Raw genomic sequence first — 26,356 nt, forward strand, 5'->3', positions numbered from 1 at the left:
TTTTCCTGCACTCCTTTTCAGTGACATCCTGGACTTGTGCATTCCACCACCAGCATTCATTGTGTACCTTATTTCCATACCTTGCTCAGCTACATATCTGTTCTGTAGTCTCCACACATACTTTTTTGAGACACTGCAATTTTTCTTCAAGTCTTCATATTTCTTCTTACTGACGTGCTCCTGCCCTTTGAAGTCTTGTGTTTTTTTTACTCTAGTCAGCTGAGCATTGGAATAGAATTTGATAATTTCCCCTATTTTGCTACAGTCACCAAACTTGGTTAGCCATAGTCCATTGATATCTGTTTGTTTTGTTAGAGAAGTACATATCGAAGAGAAGGGGGCTCAGGGCAGAGCCCTGTGGGATACAACTGGTGCCGTTTTACTCTCTAGAGAGAACATCCATGCCTTTAACAGTATAGAATCAGTCAGACAACTAGTTAGCTATCCAGTAAACTGCATATGGGCTAATGTTGAGTTGGGAGAGTTTTTCAGCAGTCGCATCTTTTTTTTCTAGTACATTTTTTATTAAAATTTCAAGTCAAACATGAACAATATTAAATACTTAATAACAATGAAAAGTCGCCATTGTATCAAACTGAATAGAACGTGAATTAGTTTTCTTATCTTGTAAAAGCAAAGGATATAAATTACTAACAAAACAACTATTTGTAGAGGTTGTCTACTAAAATATAATAAAACATATGTGTATGTGTATATATATATATATATATATATATATATATATATATATATATATATATATATATATATATATATGATTCGATTAATATCATATGTCAATAATTATTTGTTTAAGAGGTCACTCATTGTTTTCCATGCGTTATAAGAGGATGAGATTCTTGTGGTTCTTGTTCTCGTGATTATTTCCAGCTGGCAAACTTCAGTAGCAATGTTTTTGAATTCCTTAAAGGAGGGAATAATGTCACTCTTCCCATTTCTTGTTATTAGTTTCCTTGCGATTTACATTATGCTCCATAAATTTGAGTATTTCACCGTTGTAACACATTTGGCTATTGGAGTATTAAAAAGAATCAAGGATTTGGTCAGTATGAAGTTATCAGAGAATATGGCCTGTAAAAATTTATTAATTTCTTCCCAATATCTTTTGATTTTAACACATTCATAAAATCTATGTTCCCAATCAGCTTTTCCATCTAATTTACATCTCCAGCAGATATTTCTAGATTTGGATATAATTTCTTATTTATGTGGTGTATAAAATGATCTATGTATATATTTCCATAAGAACATTTTCCATTTCAGTGAGGATGTAATATGTTTAGATGATCTTAAAATTAATCGTTTATCTTCTTCACTTGGGAATCTTTTTTATTACCTTAAAATAGTTCCATTATGGCTCTTTAATGTATTGTATCTCAGTTCTTCTTCTTTTATATATTTTGGATAATATATTGTTACTATCTTATCTTTTCTTGTGTGAACTTTGGATATTTTTTTAACTGTTGGTTGCATAATTTCTACTCTTTTTTTCAACATATTGTACACAGGTTTGAACATGCAACCATAATTCTTGCTGCAGATTACATTTATTTAATATATAAGGGCCTGTTAAAGGCTTCTCTTTTTGCATCAGTTGCACTATTTGTTTTAAATCTTTCCATAATCAAATTGTTAGAGGATGTGATATTATTTTGTCTGTAGTCTATTGGGAAAATAATAAGCAACCATGCTTTGTATGCTGGATTTTTGAGGAAAAAGGTTCTCAAATTTCTTACTGTTATATTTATGTCTGAGTTAATTTTAGGGTTGGAGTTATTTATAAACTCTTTTTTTAGTATCTGATACATAGAATTATATGTCAAAAAAGTAGTTTGTATTACAAAATGACGAAAAATGGATTTCCATTTGGTTGTATAATAGGAATTTGACCATAGGATTATTGTTTTAATGACAGAAGCAATGGAGTATAGTCCAAGGTGTGGTAAACTAATGCATCCATTTGACCAGTCCCTAATATGGTTATTCAGTGCTATTATTGGTCTATTTGTAATCCATAAAAATGTTAGTATTATTGAGTTAATTTTTTAATATGTTTGTATATAGAGGTAAAGAAAGAGATTGTACTTATGTATAAGATTTTTGGAAGAAGAATCATTTTAATAATAGAAAGTCTCTCATTCATAGTAAAGAAGTATTTTATTTATTCCAGTTATTTATAAGATTTACTATATTTTTAAAGTAGTCTAATAACTGATATCTGTTATTTTGTAAATATTTTCTGCAATAACTGTCCCTAAGTATTTTATCTGTCCTTCTTTTGTCATATATTTCTTAAAATCTTCTTGTATACCTTTGTTACTATAATTTATGGGCAGGATTTTGGTTTTATTTTCATTAAAAGTGAGTCCCAATTTCCACTGAAAATCTTCCATTAGGGTAAATAGAGTTATAAGAGATATATTGTTGTCTTTTAAATTTAAAAGAATATTGTCAGCAAACAATTGAATCTTGACTATTAAATCTTTATTCTTAGTTACTCCTTTAATGTCATCATGTGATCTTATGAGATTCGCAATGGCTCAATAACTAGAGTAAAAAGAGTAAATAATAGTGGAGATAAAGAGCATCCCTGTTTTGTACATTTAGTTATTTTTATTGGTTCAAATGTAAATGACCTTATTTTAATATATGCATTTAAATTAGTATATAACATATTTATTAGCTGTATGAAATTGTGAGAAAAGCTACATTCTTCTAGTACTAATGAAAGGTATTTCTAATGTACAGAATCGAATGTACAGTTAGTGTCAAGGCTTACTATTGTTAAATTTTCTTTTGTTTTATTGGCCAAATCATCGAATGACGTTATTCGTTTTATATTATATGCATTCCTGTTCAGGATAAAGCCTGTTTGATCGTTATCAGTTAGAGAGGAGAGATATTATTTTAATCTGTCTGTATGAATGGCCATAAATAATTTATAATCCACGTTCAGTAATAAGATTGGTCTATAAGATGGACATTTTATTGGGTTTTTGTCTGTTTTTAATATTGGAATAAGGAGAGACTATCTCGATGGGGGGGACTGTTTCTAAGTTTTTTACCATATTAAACACTTCTAGTAATACATTTAGGGATTCTTTTGTCATTATTGTATACACTTCAGGAATGATACCATCATTGCCAGGAGTGTTATTTATTTTTAACTTTTTAATATGTGATTTTAATTCTAAAATTGAAATGGGTTTGTCTATATTGTTGATCTGATCCATGTTTATTTTTTTCTTAGTATATTTTTAAGACATTTTTTATTCTTTCATTAAAGTCTAATTATGTGTTCTCATTTAGTTTTGTAAAATAGTCTTAAAATTATTTTAATATATCTTCTAAATCTGAAACTTTTTTATTTTTGGAGATTGAGAATATTTCTCTAATATGGTTGGACTTGTTATAAATTCAGCAGTCACATCTTGAGGGATAATGTAGAGAAGGCCTTTGCAAGATCATTGTAGTCTGTGTGGACTGTGTAACCATTTCAAAGAACTCAACTAGGTTAAGCAGGCATGACCTGCCTTTTTCATGCAAGCAAAGTAGTCGAAGTCCAGAGATCCAAGAACACTTGGATCATTTGTTTATAAGTTAAGCTAGATCACATTCTAAAGTCTTGGAAATAATATTAGTAAAACTAACAGGCCTGTAATTCCCAGGATCATACAGAAACCACCTTTTTCCACACCTCGTGGATCTAACTAGTGAACAGACTACTGATATAACCTCCATGCATTTGGAATCTAGAGGGAAGCTGGAGACTTCAGTGAAAATCCCTAAGAGCACAAGGTTAACCTGCAAATTGCAGAGAAGACACACTAGCCAGGAATTAAACCAGAGAACCAACCAAAGTGAGGCAGAAACATTAACCTCTGTACCAGTGTGCCCACCCAACCAAAGACTGATAAGCATGTTGCTTAACAGTTTTATGGAAAACTCTGCTAGTGGTAGAAGGTACGTAAAGGAGATAGTGAATATGCCAGAAAAGGTGTGTGTGCACTCTAGGAGGCAGTAGGGATACTTTCAACCCCTTCTGCTATCTGGTTTTCTTACTCTGTTCTGCTTTCCACTCCTATTTCTACCAACCCTTGCTACTTCATTTTTTTCATGTTTTTGCCATTATAGTCCTTTATATTGCCTAATTACCACTCTCACTAGCCCTGTTTCCCCCCCAGACTGAAGATACACAGATGTGTGTGTGTGTGTGTGTGTGTGTGTGTGTGTGTGTGTGTGTGTGTGTGTGTGTGTGTGTGTGTGACAGAGTGGTATCCAGTGCTAAGCTGTTTCTGTGCTTTTTACCAATTGCTTGCCTGAACAGTGTGAAGTAGATAATGTAAAATTAATCAATGCTTTTTGATTCTTGTTTGCTTTGAGTATATTATTGTCATTTGTCAACTGGCTAAACATTTGTAACTGATATGTTGCTGTATTTTGTGTTCTGTGTGCCTACTCCTCTGGCATAATACCTGCTTCATATATTACCATTTCTTTGCAGTTACAAAGCAGATGATGTACTGAAGCTCAAAGTATGGTTGACACCATATAATTTTTCTGTATATGATTTTCTTCTACTCCTGCTTAATTATTGTTTGACATACGCTCCAATAATCCCTGTTTATCTCCACATATAAACTAATTTCTGTTTGCATGAGAATTGTTTATTTTTGAGACTTCTCGATCTAACATTGAGTTCTTGGTTGGTTAAGTGTGCTCTCTCCACCTTCCTTTTCAGCAACTCCTATATTCATATATTCAAGGATGGCTTTGTATTAATGTTGCATGGCATGATCAAACCTTCTGGTTATAGAAATACATCCCTGTACCCTGCCTGTTTTTTAATTGCAAATTTTGAATCACTTTCCTTGGTATAATTGATCTTTTTCAGTGCCTAGATACTATACATATATACATGTGGCATCAGATTACATCCCAAGACCAGCACCTGTATTGCATATGCTATCTCAGTGAAGAGAATTGAGAGGCACCACAAATGCCAGCGTCTAAACCTGGCTGCTAGGCATTGAACGGGGGGTGGGGGGGTCAAAAGCCGTTCAGAGAGACTTGAAAAAGGGTGCTTCTGCTACCCAGGATCCTTGTAGTATCACCATGAGGGCAGGCATTCAGGGTCAGGACCAGTCCTGAACCTTTAGGTAAGCATGGTATTGATCACATTCCCCTGCTAGTGAGCGGTAAAGCTCTGGCCAGTCTTGGCATTAACAAAAGACATAGAAATTATGCTCTCACTCTGGCGGTGCTTTACAAGGCTTATACACTGCCCTCTTTCCAGATGGTCAACTAGAACCAGTGTTTGACCATCTTAATCTTGGGGATCAGTTTCTGGAGTCACATAGTCTCAGATCAAGGGTACTTGATATCCAGGACTCACTTCTTGGGTTTGGCCCCAAGTCCCATGTGATTGAATTGGCATTGGTTACAGAGGATCCATGTGGTCTTCCCATGCTACAGCTATATGGCAGTTCTGAATGCCCATGACTTTTTTTTTTTTTTTAAAGTCTGTTGTGGACAAATTCAGGAAAAAAGTCATGGACATTCAGAACTGCCATATAGCTGAAACACCTGATGTGCTTAAGGAGCTATTTGCATACATCCCATGTGTCTCTTATACAAGAGGTTTAAGGAATCACACAGTGAAAAGTCTAGCTTGGCTAGATCTTTCTTGTAGTTTTTACTGATATTCCCCTACCTGGATGAGTGGTTATTAGTTGTCCGGTTGTAGGCGTTCATGGGGATGAGCATCCATTTGGTGCTGCCATGGATGCAGTCTGTACAGATAATAGATTGGGAGAAGTTTTCTCTGATTACTGCTCAGACGTAATCTTCCATTAGAGTAGAGATAGATGCTCTCCAGTGCTGGTAGTTCCTATCCTTGAAGAGGAATTAAGGAGTCATGACCTTGGCTGCCTGAGTGAAGATGCAGTGCATGGTTAGGCTCAGACCCTACTTTGCCTTCTGGGCTTTATGTCCACCATGATCTTTACTTCACATGTTCATACCCACAGATGCAGGTGTTGCAGTGGACTGTGACATAGCTATGGATTTAGAGCCGCCACTCACTCTAGGACCTTCTTTTCGTGTCAGACCCTTGAAACAAGTCCTAAAGTAGTGGATAATCCTCACAAACCTAATGGGTCTTCTTCCTATCCCTGAACCTTTTGCAGGCTTTGATTATCACAACTTTGCTTGCAGTATGGGTAGCTCAGTTGGCCTCCTACATGGTGCAGGTAGTCATTTTAATGGAGAACATTGAACCTTCTTAAACTTTTTATCTGACCAAATGGTATGCTGCCATGTCATTTCTTACAGGCATGGAGAGACTGGATGCCATACCACTCATCAGCTGCTATTTTTTTTTCCTAATCCCAGTGCTTTTTTGTTTTTGCCAGTAAATATAGACAGAATTTGAATTCAGACCACATCTTATTTTATTCCTAGAGAACATTCCTGAAAAGCTAAGGAATCTCCTATCAGTAGTCTGCCTTTGAGATTCCCTGTATTAAATACTTAAACGCTGACTTTCTTTGACATTTACCTTCTGTCAGCATGCATTGTCTTTCAGTGCTAATATTTGCAAGGTTCCCCCAATTTACTGCCAGCACTGCAATGCGGGGAGTTGGAACTCCCATTTTAAAAGTCCAGATATGCTTAGCACAGGCATATGTTCAAATAATCAGAAAAATGAAGTAATTCTTTCAGCAGTGCTGCTAGTTTAAAGAATACTAAAGGAATAAGAATTTAAAGGCATGCAGCAGCAGCACCTTCCTCCAGATATGGATCCAAGCAAGGATCCTTAAAATAGGGTCTTCAGCATTAGGTGTAATACATACATTTTTACTATATCACTTGATCTGAGAGAGGACTCTTCTTGATGGGGCAGGAATACCCTTCATGCATCCCCTTAGGGACGAATAACATTTCTGTAGCTGGTCTTGTTGGAGTTCTGTCCATGTTGGCAGGTATTTGTTTTTGCACTATGTTTTTAATAGTTTAGTATCAAATCTGCATTGTTATTTCTTGATTTGTGGGAAGATGCATGCTGGTGACTTGAAGATGAACTGGTGGAGTATGGAAATGTTAATAATTCACTGGTGCAGTACTCACTTATAGTCTACAGTTGTGTTGCCAGTCTGTCAGGTCGACCTGCTTCCATTCTTTTCAAGTAAGTATCCCACTGGGAAAAAGCCTTATCCTTGATGTTCTTTGTGCTTCACTGTTGCAATCATCACATTTGTGTTATCTGCCTGCAGGTAGCCCTCAGCCGGCCTGAATACCAGAGTCTTCAGATTCCTGCGTCGGATGCTGTCTCTTCTTCCATGACGTCAGGTCATCAGGGGTATAAAACATGAAGCCGATGCCATTACATCAGTCTTTCTTGCCGTGCAGTGCCCAAAGCAGAAGCAGTTCTCAAGTGCCGGTCGGCTGACTCCTGAAATTTTCGTTTTCGAGTTTCAGACCCGAAGTCATCAAGAAAAATAAATACCCTGTTGGGGATCCTTTTTCTTGCTCCAACTGATGTCAGTAAAAGTTAACAATTGTCTTACCTGTGGAAAGCAAATACCTCATAAAGATTTTCACTCGTACTACATCCCCTGGTTAGGCCCAGACCACAACGTCCCTCACTGTCAGTTTTGTGCCTTGTTCAACCACCGAACTATTTGTCGTCGGGCTATCTTTGCAGAAAATTATTTTCGTACTCTGTCTCAGTACTCCGAAATGGCTTCATTAAGCCATCTGACTACTGATCTTCCAAAAAAAAACGTAAGGATAAAGACAGAGAACCGTATAGGTCCAAAACTGCTGACGACGCTTCTGTTAAGCTAGTCGCCAGTCCGGCGGTACTCAGTGAGACGCTTCCGCAACCCCTGATACCCGCTACTTCAGATTCGCAGGCCTCTACTGAGATCCATTCGGAGTCCGGTATGCCGCGAGATGCTTCTTCAACTGTGGAACCTGCGGATGTCTCTACCTTGGATGGATCCAGAGCAGCTGTGCAGGCACTGGCTTCTGACAGTGTAGTCAGGCCTAGAGACGTGCATTTTAAACCAATGCCATCATCTTCATCCAGGCCTAAAATTGGCACCATGCCTAAAAAACCGACATCCAAACTGCAGGCTCAGGCCCATATGCCTAAAAATGAAATGCTTAGAATGGCTGAAGACCTTATTACCTTAATTAGGGGAAGCCAGCTTTCCCCCTCTAAGAGACCTAGAACTGATTTTCCTTCTGATTAGGAATCTGATATTTCTGTTCCTTCTGCTTACCAATATTTGCCCTTATCTACCTATGAGGATTCTGATGCAGAAGATTCCATTCCCTCTGCTTCCCCTCCAGAAGATTTTTTTTTTTTTGGTGAAACCTTGCACACTCTTAGGGAGCATTTCCACTGGGAAAACAAGGATTACTCTGACTCCAAAAAAAGGCTTAGGAAATTCTTACTCCTTCCTCAACACAGGCCTTTAGTTATCCCTCCTGTTCTGGACATTGTAGGTGATGCTTTCTTGGAATCTAGCCTTTCCCTAGACATTTTACCTCCAGCTCCCAGCTGATGGGTATTACGGAGTACCTGACTCTCACAAGTTCCGCTTCAAGAATCCTACTGCGGATCCAGAGACCATTTCCCAAGGACCAAAAGGCATTAAGGCTACTGCTGCCAAAAATCCTACCCCTTCTGATAGAGATTCTAGAGCCTTAGACAGATGGGGTAAGAAGGTATACATTTCTGCTACTTTGGCCTTTAGGGCTTTAAATTGCCAGTTTCATATGTTAAAGTATCAGCAGCATATTATGGGACTACTTAAACAGAAAATTATGTTGATTCCTGACTGTGCTGAACACAAAAAATTACAGGATTTAATGCATTCTGCAGAACAAGTTGATAAACATACTTTACAATGTGGTTTTGACACTTTAGAAGATCTTGCAGGGCTGCTGTCACTGGGTCTGTACTTAGAGGGCATGCTTGGATTAAGGAGCAAGACTTGCCAGATCATGTTAAAGCTAAATTACTGGATGCTCCCTTAAACCAAGACCGTCTTTTTGGCAACAGAGCAGAAGAAGTCCTCAAAAGGATGGAGGAAAAAGCTAAATCTATGCAAACTGTTACAGATTTCCTACAAGTACAGCCTTCCAGATTTTGTAGGCATTGGCCTTCAAAGAATTGGTCCTTTCCAGTCTCTTCCAGGCCTTCTCAGTCCAAACCCAGGAACAGCAGACCTCCTAGGTTACAGTCTCGGGCTACGCACAGGCCTAAGCAATGGGGGGCTCCCACTTCCAAAGCAGGGAGTAGTAGGCTACCCCCCTACGGAAAAATGGCACAATGGCTTAACCTTAACCCTTCCAAGCCCTGCTCAACTCCCTGCTCCCTTAGGATGAAAGCTCGCCCTGCATGCAAAAAACTGGGAACTCGTTACCCAGGACAAATGGGTTTTGAACATAGTTTCCCAAGGATACAGATTCCACTTCCACACACTACTAACCCCAAATGGTTGGCCAGACCTACCCCTGAATCAGTGGGCAGAGGTCCAACAGCAGGTTCTCTGTCTTGTAAGTATCAGAGCTATCCAACCTGTCCCAGCAGAACAAAGGGGACAAGGTTTTTATTCAAGACTTTTCCTGGTACCCAGAAAAGACAGCTCCTGGCTTCCTATACTGGACCTTTCTATTCTAAACACCTTTCTGGTAATCCCAAAATTCAAAATGCTAACACTTCAGCAGCTTCTTCCTATGCTAGGCAAAGATGCCTGGATTGCAACCTTAGACTTGAAGGAAGCTTACCTGCACATTCCAGTAAGGGAATCTTGCAGGAAATGCCTACGCTTCAGGGCAGGCTCCAAGCACTATCAGTTCTCTGCACTTCCCTTTGGCTTATCGACTGCGCCCAGGGTATTCACAAAGTGTTTAGCTCCAGCCATTACATTTTGCAGGCAGAGAAATATTCAGATATACCCATGCTTGGACGATTGTCTGATTCAGGCAGAAGGCCAGGACTTGCCATTACAACATCTGGCATTTGTAAAGAAACTTCTAACCTCACTGGGGTACACCATAAACGAAAAGAAATCTCACCTAGTACCCTGCCAACAGATTGTATTCCTGGGAGCAAGCTTGAACGCAACTTCCCAGATGGCTTTCCTCACTCCAGAGAAACAAATTTATTTGACAACCTACTTCAAACTATTGGCCACAAAACCCCAGCTATCTGCAAGGAAAATTCTGCAAGCCCTGGGTTTCATGGCCTCTTGCATTCTACTAATTCCATATGCAAGACTGCATATGAGGAAACTACAGTGGTATCTAAAAAGCCTATGGTGTCAACATTGTCAGGACCTGGAATCAATGATTCCTATCATTCCTTGTATAAAGACAGAGTTCCTTTGGTGGGCAGAAGCCTGCTACCACACCAAGGGGCTTCCTTTCACTCTACCCCCTGCCACCCAAACCCTAACAACAGACGCATCAGACTATGCATGGGGGGCTCACTTGGCAGGGCAGTGCATTCAGGGCAAATGGAACCCGAGACAGATGCATCTGCATATCAATCAAAAAGAAGTATTAGCTGTACAGAATTCCCTGACAGCCTTCAAAGACAGCATTCTTCCAGGACAACTATTGGTAAAGACAGACAACACCACAGTTATGTGGTACATAAGCAGAGGGGAACTCACTCGTACCCTCTCTGCAGACTAGCCATGGCTCTGTGGAACACAGCCTTGAGCTACCAAGTGTACCTACAAGCTCAATTCCTGCCAGGCAAGCTAAATTCGCTGTCAGATGACTTAAGCAGAAATCTCATGGACCCACACGAATGGAAACTAGAACTAAAAATATTCAACCTCTTGATGAACAAATGGGGGAATCCAGAGGTAGACCTTTTTGCCTCCCCTCAGCACTACCAGTTGGACAAATTCTGCACTAGGACTCCCCACAGTCAAGCTTGGAAAGTGCATGCCCTCCTTTACCTGGGAAAGCCTCTCGGTTTATGCCTTTCCCCCTCTGCCTCTCCTCTCAAGGTTCTGCTAAAGATCAAACAGGACAAGCCAAGGACAATACTGACTGCACCAGACTGGGCACGCCAGCACAGGTACCCACTCTTGCGCAGTATGACACTGCTGGAACCATGGCACCTGCCTCAGACCCCTTCCCTGCTGTCCCAGCAGGCGGGCCAGATTCTGCACCCTCAGCTTCAAACCCTGAACCTTGCAGCCTGGCTAATTCCTTGAGCTCTCCAATAGCATCCCTCTGTAAATAGGTGCTAGATGTCATTCTGGAGGCAAGGAGGCCTAGTACTAGAAAATCATATGCTGAAAAGTGGAAAAGATACTATTCCTGGAGCCAGACTCAGGGGATGGGCACAACGGTGCCCAGCTTACCTCATATTCTTCAGTACTTAACAGAAATGTTCCACAAGGGCCTATCCTTCTCGTCAATTAAAATGCATGCTTCTGCCATTTCAGTACATTATAATATTGAGCCACCCCTCTTCTCTCACCCCCTGCTAAAACAGTTCTTTAGAGGGGCCAAAAATGTAAGACCCCCCCCCCCCCCAGGAGAGCCCCCACTCCATTCTGGGACCTTAAGTTTGTATTGGAAAAGCTCACTCCCCCTTTGAGCCAGCTGCAACAGCAAAGTTGAAATTCCTTTCTTGGAAAACAGCCTTCCTTCTAGCCATCACTTCAGCAAGAAGAGTGTCTGAATTACAGGCCCTCATGGCAGTGGAACCCTTCATTATCTTCCATGCAGACAGGGTTTCCCTCAGGACCAGTCCTTCCTTTATGCCCAAGGTGGTGTCTAGTGTGACCCTATATCAGTCCATTAATTTGCCTACTTTTTCCCTAATCCACAAAACAAAGTGGAAAGAATACTGCACTTTCTGGACATGCACAGACAACTTAGATTTTATTTGGACAGGACTAAGCCTCTCAGAAAATCTGAACAGCTGCTAGTTGGCTTTGCTGCAGGGGCAGAGGGGAAGGCCATTTCAAAGCAAATCATTTCCAGATGGATAGCCCATTGCATTCATTTCTGCTACAAGCACCATGGAAAACCTACCCCACAGGGGATAAGATCACATTCCACCAGGGCTGCATCTACCTCTGCAGCCTTTCTCAGAGGAGTCCCTACCAGGGACATCCTAGAAGCTGCTACATGGAGCTCTGTACATACCTTCACCAAGCATTACCACATGCCTACTTTTTCTAAATCCAGAGCTGGTTTTGCCACTGCAGTCTTGCAGCTCTCTAACTTCCTTCTCCTTTCCTTATCTTTGGAAATAAACCCAAACGTGATGACTGCAACAGTGAAACACAAAGAAAATAGTACAGTTGTGTACACTTACCATAAATGTAGATGTTCGAGTGTATTCACTGTTGCAGTCCTGGTTACCCTCCCTCCAGCCCCCTGACTTCTCTTGGCTCTACCTTTCCTTCTTGTTTGGTATATTTAAGTTTTCTGGCATATTTGCTTTTTGATGGAAGTGTACCATAACATATAATTGCTTCCCATTGTGGGGGCACCTGACATCTGGAGCAAGAAAAACTGATGTAATGGCATCGGCTGCATGTTTTATACCCCTGACGACCTGACATCATGGAAGAAGAGACAGCATCCAATGCAGGAATCCGAAGATTCTGGTATTCAGGCCAGCTGAAGGCTACCTGCAGGCAGATAACCCAAATGTGATGAATGCAACAGTGAATAGACTTGAACGTCTACATTTATGGCACATGTACACAACTGTACTTTTCTGCTGCTGTTTTATAAAAGTGATAGTTGTTGATGCATCTACAGTAACATGTTAAACTCAGTCTAAGAACAGACTGATGTCCTGAGATCAGATAAAGAAAAGTGTACATAGAAAGAAGAAGAAAATCAGGCATGCATTGTCAGCTTGCCAAGCTTGAGAAACAGCCACCAAAATCAACTGGTAATGGATTGCATGACTGTCTGAAGAAATTGAGCCTACTGGAATCACAAAATGCAGTCATTTTGTCAGATTGTGACTGAGCTCCAAAAGATGAGCCCTAATCTGACTTCATATGAAGGAAAAGTCAGTTGTTGGACATAGAAACAATGCTCACAGCTCACTCTGATCACCTTACTGTGGTTGATATGGGCATGAGGGATTGAAAAGGTTGTATGGGATCAAAGGAACCCAACTGGGATTGAAGAAAGCAAACCTATTTGATTCAGCAGATCTGGATCACTGCAATAATCTTTGATCTGAAGTAGTTAACTTCATTTTATCTGTAACCTGTGGGTATACGGATCCGTATCAGATCCGAACAGGCAACTTTTTTCTAGCATCTGCTCCAATCTCCGAGCTCCTCCCTTTACCCATAATGCCCTACCATCTCCTATCTTCCCTCAGATCTTGTTTGCCGCACCAGTAGTGTGCATCGTGGTCTCCTTTGCTCTGAGCTAAAAAAGGGATAGTAAGTGGAAACTTTTGTTTATATCTAGTGTGCTTGTGTAGGATTACCCTTCCTCCCCTTCTGTAGTTCACGTTGGTCATTAGTGTAAAAAAAAAAAAAAAAAGTTTTGTTGGTAGTAGAACAGTTCTCAGGCCTGCCCTTCCCCTACCTGAGTGTTTGTGGTTTTTTGTGGGTAGGTAGTACCTTTACCTTTCAGTGCAGGACTATGGCTAATCAGCCAAAGCCTGTATTCAAAAAATGTACAGAGTGTGGCCATAAGCTTTCCCCTGCTGATGGTCACACTCTGTGTGCAGTATGTCTAGGAGTGGCACATTTATCCACCCAATGTGCTATCTGTTCAGGCTTCAACCCCAGGGCCCTTAGGGATCGTAAGGCCAAGCTAGTTACCAAAAGCCTTCTCCCAGTTGCCATGCTGGATTCTGCCTCGGCCTCTAGTACACCTCCCCAGACAGGGACTCAGCCTCCCTCTTCGTCTGGCGTTGGGTCCTCTAAGGACATATCAACGAGGCTGACAAAGATAAAGAGAAGGAAAAGGAAAGACGCAGAGAAGAAAGGGCGAAAAAGAAAGACAGGCATCGCAAGAGATCCCCAGACCGGGAGCTCTTTCTCAGCCCTCCATCCAAGACCAATAGGTCTGTTTCTCCTCGGCTCTGGTCACCGCGTTTCTCACCAGAGCCGTTGGAACTTTCGGACCCAAGGCCCTCCACCCCTCTGCGCAGATCAGCCAGATCCGAGTCGGTGGCCTCTTCGAGGTCGACTCTGAGCCTTTTGGAAATGGATATGGACAGGATGATGCAGAGATTTCTTCAGACCCAAATTCAGATGTGAGTCTTGCCAGGTCCCTCTCCCTCTGGAGGGGCGACCTCCATGCCTCTTTTCCACCCCATCTCTCCTTCTCCGTTCCGTGCTTTGGGGCTTTTGGATCCGAGGTTCTTCGGAGCTGGTAGCTCGGCGCTGATGGTTCCTCCAGCCTCGACTCCGGCTGTTACCTTGAGTTCCTCGGATCCGACCTGCTCAGATCCGAGTGACTCTCATAGCCGCAGACAGGGAGTCAGATCACGGGGAATGGATTCTTCGGCTCCAACCCTTTCAGACCCGACCCGTTCCTTCGGACCTCAGGCTACCCTGTCTTCAGCTCTGGTCCCCGCTTCGGATGCAGGGAGGACTTCTCCTTCGGCCTTTGAAGTGGTGGAGAGAGTTTTCTCCCAGGGATTGTGAGACCCCAGCCATTCCCTCAGATACCACCCTGACCCCCCCTGGATTCGGCGACAACTCCCTTCATCCTGTCTCAGGGACAGCCTGTGCCAGAGGATCCCCAGGTCATTTTCCCTGAGGACACCCCTGCGGCTCACGGATCCCCTTCTGAAAGTCCCACTGAAGAGGGTCACTGCAAGCACAAGTGCAAAAGGAGGCACTTGGACTCCCCTGAGTCCCTCACCACTGACAGTGACTTAGATGAAGGAGCAGGTTCCCCCAGGTCACCTCCCAAAGACGTCTCCTTCAGAGAAATTATGGAAGTCCTCCGCCAGAGGGGAGGTTGGTCAGCCCCAAAACCTTCTGGGGATGAGTCAATGTTCCTGGAGGCCTTTGGCACGGGCCCATCTACTTCCTGGGAGTCCCCACCAGCAGACCCCTTGGTGGACCTCATCACCACGAGGGCATGGAAGGAGCCCGACACAGTAGAGCCCATCCCCAAACGTCCTGACAAGGTCTTATATCCTCCGGATAGACAACCCTGGTCGAAAGGAGCTCCAGTTGATGCTATGTTGGTCGCAGTGGCCACAAAGAAGGAACTAGTACAGGAGAGTTCCTTAGTCCACCCTCCAGACAAGGAGTCCAGGTCAGTGGATAGGTTTGGGAAGCGCATATACTCTTCAGCGACCTTTTCTATCCATTCGCTGAATTATTTGGCACGTGATTCGACTTCAGCAAGACCTTGCTTCGGAATTTGCTGAATCGCTCCTAGAGTCTTTATCGCCGCAGGATGAACAGCTGATGTAAGAGTGTTCAATCTCGCCGTTTGTTCTTGCACACGAGTTCGGAGCCGATCCTCGGCTCCGGGTCGGCCGAATTGCAAAGCTCTGAATCTCAGAGAAGCTCAAGACCAGCCCATATCCCACAATCCTCCCTGCCATTACTCAGATCTAGTTTGCCGCTGCAACAGATCGGATCGAGGAGAGCTCGGACCAGATAGAAACTTGAGTTGTTGATTTCTTCAGATAAGAATTCAAATTTTTTTTTTCTTGTTGATACTTCCTTATAGTTAGTAGTTATTGTAGAAGTGCTGTGAGTGTGTGATATATATATATATATATATATATATATATATATATATATATATAGATGTATATATATATATATATATATTTTTTTTTATTTATTTTTTTTTCTTCTTCAGGCACCTTTGTGGCCTAACCTTTTTTTCTTGGGTGTGGTTTTTTGTGACAGTTTTATATATATAACCTGTTTAGTATACATATATTGCTAGGATTAGTATTTTTTTCCTATTATTGTAGTTATTATCATTGTCACTTTACAATGTCAGAAAAAGCCAAATCTGGTTTTAAAAGATGTCAGTGTGGGCAGAAAATGTCCATTACTGACAATCATGCTTCCTGTGTCTACTGCCTTGGCCCTCTCCATCTCCAAGAGGATTGCTCTATTTGTTATTCCTTTAGCGGGAGGGTCATGACAGATAGACGCAGGAAGCTTATTGACAGAGGATTGTTGAAGCCGGCCTTTCAAGAGGCTTTGGACAAGTCGGATCAGGCTTCTAAATCCTCAAAGGGGTCGAAGATGTCGGAGCCCATGTCATCGGCTCCGAGTTCATCTTCTCAGGTTCGTTCGCCAGTTCCACAGATCTCGGGGCCGAGCATCGAACATTTATCTTTTACTGAGCCCCAGATCTTGGAACCGGTGTCGGAACTGCTACCACCATCCATTCTTCGGTCGGTGTCATCTTCGGCTCCTTCGACCTGTTCTTCAAGACCCTTGTCTGACACAGATGTGGATCGTGTCGTGCAGAAACTCATGGAGAACACGGCCCTTTCCAAGTTAATTGCAGTTTCCTCCCAGTTGGTGTCGAAACTAGAAGGCCTCCCCATATCTCCAACGGGGTCCTCCTTCGAGACCCATCCAGATCTCTGAGCCGGGAGAAGATGACCTGATGATAGTGGAGCCCTCGGTGCCGAAACCGTCCATTGCACGATCGACACCTTTGACTTCGACTCCTTCGGAACCGTTAGTGGAGTCATGGAGCCGACGGTCTTTGCTCGGTTCCGGGACCGAGAGTCGTACCGACCTGTCGGTGCCAACTCTCCCTCTCGGGGCTTCGGCACAGACTGGTTCGGCTCCGTCCTCGGGGTCAGAGCCCACGGCACCTGGTTCTGGGATGCTTCCGTGTTCTTCGGAACCAGGGGAGCCCTTAGCCAGGGGTTCGGGGGCCTTTGACCTTATGAGGAAGGTATTGTCTGCACAGACAACCACATCATCGGGGGAATCTTCTCCTTCCCCAAAAGGGCCACTTTCTGTTTCTGCTCCCACAATCCATCCCAAGTGTCGAGCCCAATTGCCTCAGCCACCCACAGAGGGTTCCCCCTGTTCCTTGGAGGCCTCACCAGAAGCCCCCTCTGATGAGGTCCCAAGGAAACGGTTGTGCAAGAGGAGGCACATAGATTCCCCACAGGAATCTCTAACGTCTGACACCGACTTGGATGAGGCAGAGGGGTCCCCCAAATCACCCTTAAAGGATGTGTCATATGCAGACATCCTGGAGATCTTGAAACAGAGGGGTGATTGGCAGTCCCTAGCCCCCTCTGAGGACGAGTCGGTGCTGCTGAAGGCTTTTGGGGCTCAACCTTCTACCTCCTGGGTGACCCCGCCCTTCGATGAATTAATGGATTTGATTGCTCGAAGGGCGTGGGAGACACCTGACACAGTGGAACCAGTACCTAGGAAACCAAACAAGTTCATCACTGCCCCCCAAGATAAATCTTATCTCACCAAGGGAGTCCCTGTTGACGCTATGGTGGTGGCGGCAGCCACGAAAAAGGAGATGTCTGAGTTTTCCTCATCTGTTCATCCTCCTAATAAGGATTCTAGGACTATGGACAGATATGGGAAGCGGATTTTTAGTTCAGCGAGTTTTTCCATGAGTTCGCTAAACTACCTGACCCATTTCACACGTTTGCAGAGGGATCTCATCAAGGAGCTGACAGATACCCTCCAGGGTAACACAGATGCTGCTGTTTCAGATAAGGTAACAGCACAACTTAACACCCTCACATCCATAGTTGACTCATCCATGAGGCTCATCTCGTATGCAGCCGAGGGATCGAGTAGAGCTGCAGCTTCAGCGATTGCTCTTCGAAGACAATCATGCATGCGGCTGTGCTCCTTTGTGGAAGCATTCAAGTCTTCCTTTGACAATGCCCCTTTTGAAGGTGCCACACTTTTCGGGCCCAAGGTTAAGGAGACTCTCACTCGGTGCGAGCAAGAGGGAAAGACCCTGTCTGCTGTCGGGGTCCGTTTTTCCGCTCCTACTAGACCGTACCCCAAAGGGCAACGAGGCGGAAAAATGTGGTTCTGTAAGAATCAGGGATCTTTCCAGACCACACAGAGTGATACCCCCTCCAGAGGCAGAGGAGGGGGTAGAAATGGAAGACGCCGCCCTGGCGGCAGAGGGGGTCCGCATAACCAAGGCGACAGGGATTCCGTCCCTGGGAAGCCTTTCCAGCACTCCTGAATGGAGGCCCGGCTGTCCTGCTCTGGAGGCAGTCGGGGGTCGCTTAGCTTTATACCCACTGGCCTGGCTAAACATTACTTCAGATTCTTGGGTAAAAAGCATTATAACCAGAGGATACAAAATCCCCTTCTTTTCAACACCACCTCTACAAAGAAAATTTCCAGACGTGCCACCCCATCTGCGAAAACTAGCAGCTGTAGAAATTTCAAAGCTGCTCAAAAACAGAGTCATCCAACCAGTCCCGGCGGACCAAAGAGGATTCGGAACTTACTCAAGGTTCTTTTTAGTTCCAAAAAAGACAGGGGACTGGAGACCGATCTTAGATCTCAGCCATCTCAACAACTTCGTGAAGAAGGAAAAGTTCCGGATGGTCACGCTTCAATTGATCCTTCCATTCTTACAGAAGGACGATTGGATGTGCTCTATAGATCTCAAAGACCCCTACTACCACATCAAAATGGCCAGACTGTCCAGAGATCACCTGCGCTTCCGGCTGGGGGCCAGTCACTTTCAGTTTCGAGCTCTGCCCTTTGGACTCACCTCAGCCCCCAGGGTATTCACCAAATGCATGGCAGTAGTTGCGGCTCACTTGAGACAACAAGGATTCCGGGTGTTTCCCTATCTGGACGACTGGCTCCTCACCGCCACCACCGAGCGTCGACTATTGCAAGCCAGAGACTACACAATCGGCCTTTGTTCCCACTTAGGGATATCCATAAACTTCTAAAAGTCTTGCTTATCGCCCTCACAGTGTATTTCCTTCATCGGAGCAGATCTAAATACACGATCGACACTACTAAAACTCCCCCCAGTAAGAGCTTCAACGCTCAAACAGCAGGTCCTACTTCTTCTAGTCAGCAAGAAATCCCCGGCCAAACTGGTGTTAAAAGTGTTGGGACTGATGGCAGCCGCATTAATTGCAGTCCCTATGGGAAGGTTACACATGAGGATTCTTCAATGGCTGCTCTTCGCGCACTGGTCGTTCCAACACCTACCCCTAACGCACGAGATCAGGATAACAGAATCTTGCAGACGGGATCTCTCATGGTGGGTGCGCGACCAGAACCTCACTGTGGGTCGTCCGTTCGTTCTACCCATTCCAACAGCCACAATAACCACGGACGCTTCCCTGATAGGGTGGGGGGCCTTTTTCAGGGAAGAACAGTCCAAGGAGAATGGTCCAGCATGGAGTACACTTTACATATAAATGTTCTGGAGTTGAGGGCGGTGTTCCTAGCGTTGCAACACTTCCAAGCCCTCTTACCTCTAGGGACAGTAGCAGTTCAGACAGACAACATGTCTGTAGTCTGGTACATAAACAAGCAAGGGAGAACCAGGTCTTACCCATTATGCAGAGAAGCCATGAGAATTTGGCAATGGGCAGAGTCCACGGGTCGCTTTCTGATAGCAACGCACATCCCGGGGTCATCCAACGTCATTGCAGACAGGTTGAGCAGAGCCATCCTGTTACCTCACGAGTGGTCCCTGAATTCACAGACGGCGGAAAAGATCTTCTGCAAATGGGGCCAGCCTTGCTGCGATCTGTTTGCTTCCCCATTGAATGCAAAATGCAGAAGCTACTTTGCCCTTGTACCCCCTCCGGGGGATGTCCCCAGGGACGCACTGATACACGATTGACCCCCGGGTCTCCTATATGCATTCCCACCGACTCCATTGATTTCCAGATTTCTACAGAAAGCCAGGAGCCTGGAAAGGACTTTAATACTCATGGCCCCATTCTGGCCTCGTCAAATATGGTTTCCCTTTCTTCGAGCTCATCAAATAGAGGAACCGTGGATTCTGGACCCAGTGCCAGACCTGCTGACACACTCGTCGGGAGTTCCTCACCCGTCTCTACAGTCCCTCAAACTAGCAGCTTGGCTGCTCTGATTCCCTGCCTAGCCAGGTCTCACCTACTCCCTCCGTCAGTTCAACACATCCTAGTTGCTTCTCATAAAGCCTCTACTACTAAGCTGTATATGAGTAAGTGGAAACGCTTTGTATATTGGGCATCTAGTCAAAACTTAGATCCCTTGGTAGCTCCTTTACATAAGATTTTAGAATTCTTATCCATCCTTTTTATCGAAGGAGCTTCTACTTCCACTCTAAGAGTACAGTTGGCGGCCATATCAAACTTCCATATTGGTGAGGGAGGTTCTTCCATTATGTCTCACAGGCTTTGTAAAGCCTTTTTGAAAGGAACCTTCCATCTTAGACCGCCTGTCAGAAAACCTTTCTTTCCATGGAGCCTGAATTTGCTCATGTTGCCACGTTTTGAACCTGCTTCGTCATGCCTCCTAAAGTTCTTGTCGTGGAAGACGCTGTTTCTTGTCACCGTGACCTCAGCTCATAGAGTCTCAGAGCTGCAGGCATTATCGGTCAGACCACCTTACCTGATATTCCACCCAGACAGGGTTTCTTTGCGTACAAATCCATCTTTCCTTCCAAAAGTATGTTCAGTTACGAATATTAACCAGTCTATAGAACTCCCTACCTTTTTCAAAAACCATACTAACAAACTGGAGTATATGTTGCACAAGTTGGATGTCCACAGGCAGCTAAGATTTTATTTAGACAGGACCAAAGCTTTCAGAAAAACGGATCAACTCTTCATTGCTTTTGCAGACAATAAAAAGGGCATGGCAATTACTAAACGTACACCATCTAAATGGCTTGCTGACTGTATAACATTTGTATACTCTAAATCAAACCAATCCTTACCAAACAAACCTAAGGCCCCCACCTCCTTAGCTCATGCGGCTCGCTTGCATTTGGACACTATTTGTGCAGCAGCCACGTGGTCTAAACCACATACTTTCATCACTCATTATAGAGTGGACAAGGTCTCCAAGGATAGGACATCATTTGGTTCCACTGTGCTTAGGAACGTTCTTCCATGAGTCACTCGGGGTCACGGAGCTAGGGACGCTACCCGTGTGTAAGAACAAACGGCGAGATTGAACACTCTTACATAAAGAAATTATGTCCTTACCGTAACGTTCATGTAGAGTGTTCATCTCGCCTTTGTTCTTACATCCCCCCCCCCCGTGTTTGGAAGAACTGGTAGGATTAGAGTCTGATCGACGTGTCTTGACCCTTTGCGGGGTATATGGTCCCGTGTCTCATGGGATATATGCTTAGACCATTAGTTATTGCTATGGTGAGAGAGTGTCTCTGAATGGCTGAAGAGAGTGTATGCTTCTAGCACCGCAGGTGTTGGATCCTTTCGTCTGGTTTGCTTGCAAACTAGATCTGAGTAATACACACTTGCGCTATCTTCTCTTACAACAAACAGAGGAAACGCAGTGTGTACTAGGCAAAAGAATTATTTAATAGTAAACTGCTCACGATGACACACTCCACAATGATAGTACACTCAAACAATGATAATTAAAATAGATGAACAAATGTAAGTTAGTTAAGCGCTTTCACCTAATCATATAGGCTTCTTTAGAACTAACTGTTTGTTTCAAAAAACCTTTTAAATAACTTTAATGGCGCGAAAACTCTTGCCATTACTTAAAGCTATATTCACATAAATAATGCTTACGTTTCATTCTTATTAAAAACTTATTTTGTACATACGATCACTTAATACAAACTGAAATGGAATAAATGAATCAAAATAATAAAAATGACAATATTAGGAAATAATAGACTAAATTAATATTGTCATGAAACTTATATCTCTATATAAATTTCTATATAAATTTCTGTATAAATTAACCCTTAGTGTTCCCTGAAAATATTTTTTATTTAATTATTTATTATTTATTTATTAGAATGACCTTATTAATTAATATTTTAATAAAAACAATTAATGAATGGATTTAAAATGAATCAAATATGAATGTTGTAAAAAAATTTTTTAAAAATTTTTTTAAAAAGTGAAAACTATTTGAATATAATAATTATATTGTCTAAAATATCAATTATGCTGAACCCAATAATTTATATATTTATTGCTTCTTAATAAAAATAATTTATTCACCCAAAATATATGTAATAAAGGACAATGCATATATGTTCAATAGAACATAAATAATATAATGCATATAAATATATATATATAAAAAATTTAAAAAAAATATATATATATAATAAATAATACATAGAAAGTATTGTTTTATTTAAAAATAAATATAAATAAATATAAATAAATATTTATATATATGTTTTTTTTAAAAATATATGATTTTTTTAAAAATTGATACTAGTGTAACTATTCTGATGATATGTTGTGCTATAAACAACCTTTAAAATCTTAATAAAGGTTTGACAGCAATAGATTCATTAAGACCAGGTTCAGTAGCTGCATCAGTGAATAATTGCCACCAAATTTCCTTAAAACTCAGTATCTCCTTACGATTATCTCCTCCTAAGCTAGGTTTGATGTGTTCCAAAATTCCAAAGGAGAAAACATGATCCACTCCCTCTTTCTCTACATGCCTGTACAATGCATTGTTCAAATCCTTTTTTCTAATACAATATGTGTGGTCATAAATTCTCTTTTTAAATGCTCTCTCCGTTTTTCCCACATAAAACGCTGAGCATATCAAACATTTTGCCAAATAAATCACAAATGATGTATTACAATTGCCCCTTGCATACTTAATAACTGTCCTATTGATATTTTTTAATACTGTTCCAGAGGTTCTTGTTATATTCCGACATTGGTTGCAATTCTCACATTTTTTTGTATTAGGCATCCTATCTATATCATCCTTTACATAATTGGTCACTTTACCAAATGAAAGTATTTTCTTTAAATTATCTGCCATCTTGTATACTATGAGGGGTTTGTTTCCTAATAACTTAGAAATTTGTGGGTCAATTAAAAAAATTTTCCAATGCTTCTCCAAAATTTCTTTAATTGTACTGATATAAGGTGTGTATGGGAGGATACAGGCTTTCTGATATCTCCTAGTACATATGTCATCTTTTTCCTTATCTCCTGTATCAATAACTCCCAATATAGGTAGATAAGTTGTTCCCCATCTTGTTGTGACATATTGTGCTACTTCTGTCAACATTTTACTATTGTATTTCCTTTCTTTAAACATTTCAGTGATGAATTCAATTTCCTTCATCATCTCCTCTTTTCTAGACGTCATTCTGGCCGCTCTAATACATTGGCCTTTAAAAATGTTACGCAACATTTTTCTTGGATGGTGACTATTATACTGTAAGTAGTCATTTGAAAAGGTATTTTTCCTGTATATATTGGATTTGAACCCTTTCTCATCATGTGATACAAAGGTATCTAAATAAGCAATCCCATTTTTACTAACCGAGTGAGTGAACTTAAGAAATTCACTACTCTTGTTGATATAAGTAAAAAACTCATTTAATTCATCCATGTCACCATTCCACACAATATATATGTCATCTAGAAATCTTGTGTAATGGACTACATGAGTGAAATGACTACTTTTGAATAAACTTTCTTCCTCCCAATTCAACATTACTAGATTCGCAAAAATTGGGGCACTAGCTGAACCCATAGCCACACCCCTACATTGTTTAAAATATTCACCCTCAAATAGTATATAATTATTTTCCAACACTAACGCCATGCATTCCATAATGAGACAAATTTTGTCCCATTCAAAACTTGTATGCTTCCTCATACTTTCACAAAACATGTCAAGACCTTCTCTACTAGGGATGCATGAAAATAAATCAATGACATCTATTGTCACATATATGATGTTATCTGTATTCAGGTGGATAGGAAATTTTCTGAGAAAATCCCAAGAATCTTTAAGCAAATGAGGGATATGTAAATATATATCTTTTAACCAGACATCTATCGCTTTGCCCAAGGGAAAGGTCTTTGCCTTGCTTCCTGAGACAATTGGCCTAAAAGGGGGGTCCTCTATATTTTTATGAATCTTCGGGATCCCAACTAAGACAGCCATTTTAGGATGTAACACTTTTAAAAAATTGTAAATATCATTGTTTATTCAACTATCAATCCAAAACTCTTCCAGATATGAATTGATTCTCTGATAAGCTATGTTAATCTCATTTAAAGAGACTGTCTCGTAATTCCCGGTTTCTGTGAGGATTGCATTCAATTTGACGTTATATTCCATTCTGTCATAAATGACAATCCCCCCTCCCTTGTCAGGTTTCATAATACGAATGTCATGATTATTTCTAAGATTCCTAAGTTCATTCCTCTCCCCCTTGGTTAGATTGTCTTGGAAATGTAAGTTCCTAGCTTTGTTGGTAAACCCATATAGGCCTCTTTGTACCCGTTTCTCATAACAATCTACCAATGGATGCATTGATGGTGCAAACGTACTTTTATTTTTTAACAGTGCTTCACCCCTATTAAATTCAACTGGGTTCGTTTCATTCTTGTTCTGATACATAATAGACAAATTCAATTTTCGTGTATATAACTTCATTTCGACTAAATGATCGACTAAATTGAATTTTGGAGTCGGAATGAATTTCATTCCTTTAGATAAAAGTCTAAAATGTATGTCCTCCACTTGAAAATTAGTATAGTTGTATATTTTTAAATTGTCAAAATCGTGAATTACTCCTTCTTTCTGTATTTTTCTATCTTCAACTCTTACCTTACTTCCCTTATCTTCTACCAATCTGACCAAATCTCTTCCTGGTGTCTTGTTTGTCTTTGATTGTGAAACCCGTATTGGTTCCCTTTCTTTGACCATGTTTTTTCTTTCCAATACTGGGGGTTCCAATTCCTCTGAAAATTTTGATTGTATCCACCTTGTTCACCAAATCCTTCACCATAATCTTCGTGTTCTTTACCTTTCCCCTTATATCTTTGGTTCCTACCATATCCACTGAATTTATCATGATAGAAATCAGTTTTTTGTTTATTGGGTCTATAGTCTTTTTGCCACCTATATACTCTCCCTTCCTTATACTGAACCAGGTCCCTGTCTAGTTTTTTGCATTTTCTTTCATAAACACTTCTAGAATTCTTTTCCACTAGCTCAAATTGTTTATTATATAAATTACTCCACTCATCAAACAATAGATCCCTCTCGATCTCATGATTTAAACTCTCCGCTTGTTTGATAAGTTCCATAAGTTTCTCGTCATTATATTTGATTAATAAATTTATATACTTGAACCCACATTCATTAAAAAAATTATTAAAATCTTTGATAATGTCATCATTCATGTTTAAACCTAAGGGATATTTAAAAAATCTAAGTCCCATAGGGACTATTTTACACGATATACATTTATGTAAATAGGCATTCTCTATCTTAGTGTTGTTGATGTTATTCATAATCCTACCTAATTTGTAAATTTTGTCTTTAAGCTTTTCATTTGTTTTTTCATAAACATCTTTTTTCTTGGGAATACCCATTTTCTCATTCCCAATATTATCAAAATTACAATCTTTAAAAAGAAAATTGTTCATATTGGTATTGTCATTAATGTCCACAATATGTACTTTTTCATTAAAAGCAGGATTCTCTACAGTACCTTTCATGGTTTTCTGAGTGCCAACAGTATTGGCATAAGTTTTAACAGGCTTAGTGCGTTTAGGTCGTGTGCCTGTACGAAATATATCTTCCTCGTTGTCCTCCACATCATAAATGGAAAAATCAAAAGTAAATTCCGTGGAGTTCAACCGTTGGCGTGTGGAATACGAATGTGGAACCTGAGCAGCTGGTAAATCGATATCAGCACTATTGTTCAACGAATCAACACATTCCAATTCCGCTCTTCCATCAGAATGGGCACCCACTGCATCACCTTTATGAACAGTTTGTCTACCACACAAGTTCCGTATGAGTACCTCACCCGGTTCTGCAGAGCGTCTATTGAAATCACTTTGGCCAGCCAAATCCCCGTCAATACTGCATTTGCCATTCCTTGAGTTAGTATGCGAAGTTGGCCTCCCTTTTCCTATCGGTTGAATGGGTCTCTGCTCCCTGGTGTAACCGGTACTTCCCAGACACTCGCTGTTACGTTTACAAGGGCTTCGAGAAATAGATGATTCCATGCCCTTAAATTCCATTTCAGTTTTCTGCATAAAAGCATTCATGGTGTGTGTGAGCTGTTTGAATTCTTTTTTAAGTTCTGCTAGCTCCAACTTGATGGATTCCGTGTCTAGCATAACGGACGTGTTGTCCGT

The 26,356-nt window shown here is 41.4% G+C and overlaps 1 protein-coding gene across 1 annotated transcript in view; it reads left to right on the forward strand.

Annotated features, from left to right (window-relative positions):
* The window catches only part of NOL10 (nucleolar protein 10), a 1,716,803-nt gene that overhangs the window by 1,499,638 nt on the left and 190,809 nt on the right, over positions 1–26,356 (forward strand). The gene's annotated exons all lie outside the window — the stretch shown is intronic.

The sequence above is a fragment of the Protopterus annectens genome, chromosome 1.part1, assembly GCF_019279795.1.
Source record: "Protopterus annectens isolate FY-2018-M chromosome 1.part1, PAN1.0, whole genome shotgun sequence".
Taxonomy (NCBI): domain Eukaryota; kingdom Metazoa; phylum Chordata; order Ceratodontiformes; family Protopteridae; genus Protopterus; species Protopterus annectens.